Below are 4,650 nucleotides of genomic sequence, written 5' to 3'. Positions count from 1 at the left end.
ATCTAACACTGTTCCATTCAACAAAGAAATCTGTGTGGCACCTGGAGCTACCAGACCGAAGGCAGCTCCTTTAGTATGATTGACAAGTGACTTGGGAGTCCCAGTCTCACAGTTTGAACACGGGCACTGCTGGGTTTCCCCGCGTATCAGTAGCAAATGGAAGCTCTCCACCTTTAAGGCCTTTAAGTGAGCTTTGTTATATTCATTTGGGCACACTGCTTACTACTTCTAATGCTCAGATGTCTAATCAGGCTTTTGAATTGTGGTCATTTGGATAAGTTATTCAACTTTCCTAATCTTCTTTATTTTATCCTTCTTTAAACTACAAAGAATGACCACACTTTGCCTCGGTTGATTTGAGGCAAACAAGGTCACGTGTGAAGTTTTCTTTCATCTGTAAAGTACTCTATCAAATCAACTAACATGGACAGGATTTTTCTGGATGAAATTGTGTGGGAATATCAAAGTAAAGACACAAAGGAATTTTACCAATAGGTCAAAGCTTTTTAACAACGCAACATGTATGCTGTTTCCTGTATTGTTGTATAAAATAGCCTTCTGTCATCTTTCCTGTTATTATTTATTAGCATATAAAATACTATATACACTAAGCATTATTTTATGTTGCTTTTAAGCAAAATCCACTATATTTAAGGAAGATTCTGAATTTTTACATTTTTCTTCACCTAGTTGAATAGAATATTGTATTATACCACAAGGGGTCAGTATTTCTTTTTGAAATTCCTTTGTCCTAACCGCTTCCATTTGCTGGGGTAATTCACTGAAGCATCCTTTCACAGGTCAAGATTTCAGTGACTTAGCATCCATGTCAAGACAAGCTCACAACCACTGGGGTGGGGAGATCGTGGCATTACGTCTCTGAAAACACTCAAATAATTCCCCAAACAAGGTCACTGGCTAACACAGCTGTAAGGGATGGAATGTTGCCAACCAGAATGGAAAAAATAAATACACAGTTCTGGCGCCCGGCTATTCAAGCTGTCTTGGTGTTAGAAGCAGGTCAGAGAACATGTCATTGTTGTAACAACAGCAGCAATTAGTAGGTGTGAGAGAAACAAAACTAAGTGTTACTTCACCACCCTAATAGGGTCCATTTGGGAAATGTCAAGTAAAGGAAATTGTTGTCTCCCTGGAAACAGACAGCAGGAATCCTTCCAAAGTATTCCCCATTCCATGCTTACAGTACTGACTTATAGGAGCTTCAGTTTAAAAGTACAACTGCAATAGATATATAGCCCCATAGTTCTCAATATGATGGCTCTAATGACTTCTTATTCAAGGGTCAAGTCATAGGTCAGTAGGAACACCTCTCTAGCAGGCTGAAAGAGTAAAATATATATAACACAGCACCATGAGCCAAAGCTACCAATAACACAAACAAGTCCAAGAATAAGTCAGAGGGCAGAACAGACTAACCTCCTCAGGGCAACAGGGTGCTACTAATAGGCAGGGCATTCTCTCTTTGCCTAGCTACCTTAAGTTGCATTTCACTCGTTATTTTCACCAAGCCAGGTACTGGCCTTGAGATGCAATTAGATAAACAGCAAGAGTTGAAATGGAGCCAAAATTATACTCAGAAACTCTAAGTCCAGACCCCATGCAATCACTGAAAGGTCTAATGCTCTTTACAGGACTAGCTATGGACTAGAATTCAAGGTGAATGGATTCTAATTCTCCACAAGTGTTACCCTAATGAAGGGCTGGGGAAACTACTTGGTTTGGAGGGTGGTGTCTCGGAGTCTTTTACACTCCAACCCACCAAGCTCCCACCACCTCCAAAGGAAGGGAACTTCATTGAAAACTATTTAAGACTATTTCATCCTATAACTGAAGGAAAACACTGCATAAGAAATTATTAGTTCAATGCAAAGTCTACTTTTAGATACCTTCTGTCAGTGACCACTTGTTTCTCAAAGACATACAGAAAAATCACCAGTTGTTTAAATTGGTTTTTTGTTTATGTGTTTGCTTGGATGGTTGAAATAGGGTCTCTCTATGTAGCCATGGCTGTCCTGGAACTCACAGAGATCTGGGATTAAACTCACAGAGTGCTAGAATTAAAGGTACGTACCATCACACCCAGTTTGTTTAATTTATAGTTATCACTTATCTGCAAACAGACATTATAAATATAGCTATCACTTATCTGTAAATGTGAGCCTTCTATGCTCCCAAATTAAATCTGAAAGGGAAGGGATCAACATCCTAAAGTAAAAAGGTAGCAGCTTTGGTAGTTCTGGGCAGTAAATGTGACTCCCACTGACCGTACTTTACACTGATCTTCGCTGGCCCAATCTTTCAGCTGAAACTTAAAACACAGCAGCTTTGAGAAACTCCAAAACAGAAATCATGTAGTTGTACTTTTTCATTGGGGCCACCAGCCCACAAGTAATGACATGGTATGATTGAGCATTCCTTGGGTATATGCCCAAGAGTGGTATGGCTGGGTCTTAAGGTAGATATATTCTCAATTTTCTGAGAAACCACCATACTGATTTCCACAGTGATTGTACAAGTTTGCACTCCCACCAACAGTGGAAGAGTGTTCCCCTTGCTCCACATCCTCTCCAACATAAACTGTCATCAATGTTTTTGATCATAGCCATTCTGACAGGTGTAAGGTGGTATCTCAGAGTCATTTTGATTTGCATTTTTCTGATAACTAAGGATATTGAGCATTTCCTTAAATGTCTTTCAGCCATTTGAGATTCTTCTTTTGAGAATTCTCTGTTTAGCTCTGTACCACTTTTTAATTGGATTGTTCAGTATTTTGATGTCTAGTTTCTTGAGTTCTTTATACCATAAAGATACATGCTCAACTATGCAGCATTATTTATAATAGCCAGAACCTGGAAACAACATAGATGCTTGTTAACTGAAGAATGGATTAAGAAAATGTGGATATATACACAATGGAGTACTACTCAGCAGAGAAAACCAATGACATCATGAAATTTGCGGGCAAATGAATGAAACTAGAAAATTTCATCCTGAGTGAGGTAACCCAGACTCAGAAGAACAAACATGGTATGTATTCACTCATAAGTGGATACTCGATATAAAGCAAAGGACAATCAGACTGCAACCCACAGATCCAGGGAGGCTACCTAGCAGGGAGGACCCTAGGATGACTGTGGCTTATAATAAGTTTTAGTTTTGCCCAATCACTGGGCATGCTTTAGTGCAACATTTCACTATCAGGATAAGAATTTGTCCCATATCAAGCTGATGAAAGGATATGCTGGTTGTAACTTAAGGAGGGGAAGCTAAAATCTTTTTAGATTATGGATTAGCCTACAGAAAAATTTCTGCCGTAAATCCAACAGTGAAGGGGAAGATGAATAGGAATCTCACTTACACAACTTAAGTAAAACCTAGCTCTCTGAACAGATGAAGATAGGTTTCTTCTGTATCCCAGAATCTAATTAATATTTATATGTATAATTCAGCTATTATTTGGCTTAAGGGGCTTATTGGGAAATGTTATCATTTTTACTATTTTCTACAGAGAAAGTATTTTCCAGTATCAAATAACTCTGGACTTTGGAATTATAACCTGTTTTTATGTTAAAAATAATTAAGTGGAAAATGCTGAAGGACCACTGAACTCGATGGTGTATTTACATATCTATATCTGTATCAAATAATGATTACAAATGTTTGTTTAAAAAGGAGAAGTACAAATGTGAATTTAACAAGAAGTTGTAGATTTTCAACACTGTACACAAACTCCTTTGTTACAAATAAATATTTATGCTCCTAAAAAAATAAAAAATAAAAAAATTAGTGACATGGAGACTTATTTATTATGAAAGCTTGGCCTTAGCTTAGGCTTTTTCCCAACTAGCTTTTGTAACTTCAATTAACCTGTCTCTATTAATGTCATGTGGCTCAGATACCTCTGCTCTGTACCATATATCCGACTTCAGAGTCTGGCTGACATTCCCCCCTGCATACCTAGATTCCTCCTCTTCCTCTCTTTCCCTGGAATTCCCCCCTATCCTCTCCTGCCTAGCTACTGGCCATTCAGCTCTTTATTAAACCAAACAGAAGGTGCCTTAGTCAGAGCTACATCTTTACAGTGTACACAAATAGAAGCAAAATCACATGCTGCTTTAACATTTCAACTATGTTGCCTATTCCTTCCTGTTAAAATTACCAAAAATTAATGCCAGATTATGAGGTATCATTAGGCAATCTTGGCATCATTTTAAGAGGTCTCTGGATAGTCTAATAGAATACTAACTCAGTATTAACTTTCACTGTTCCTTATTTGTCATGAGTATTAAAAGTATTTCTTCAAAGCATAATTTCAGTCTAGAAGTGCTAGAAGTTGAGGAAGATACTGCCTTCATATGATGCATTTTTCAATTGTATCTCAAGGCCTTTGAGGTTTTTAAACACGAAGTCAATTTATTTGTTCCATATACCTGTTCTGGTCAAAGATGTTGCCAGAGGCTTATCTGAAAAACAACATTGCTTTCAAACATAAAAAAAGTAATTTAGACCACAACTAAGTCTCAAAGCTGCTACAAACTATCAGAAATGAAATAAACCTTCATGGTTTAAAACTGCCTCCAAGGAGTAGTTTTCTAAAGAAAAATTTAAAATCTTTAGTATTTAATACTC

This window comes from Peromyscus californicus, unplaced genomic scaffold, assembly GCF_007827085.1.
Source record: "Peromyscus californicus insignis strain IS unplaced genomic scaffold, ASM782708v3 Scaffold_7__1_contigs__length_154581171, whole genome shotgun sequence".
NCBI classification, from domain to species: domain Eukaryota; kingdom Metazoa; phylum Chordata; class Mammalia; order Rodentia; family Cricetidae; genus Peromyscus; species Peromyscus californicus.
This window is presented reverse-complemented; position numbering follows the sequence as displayed.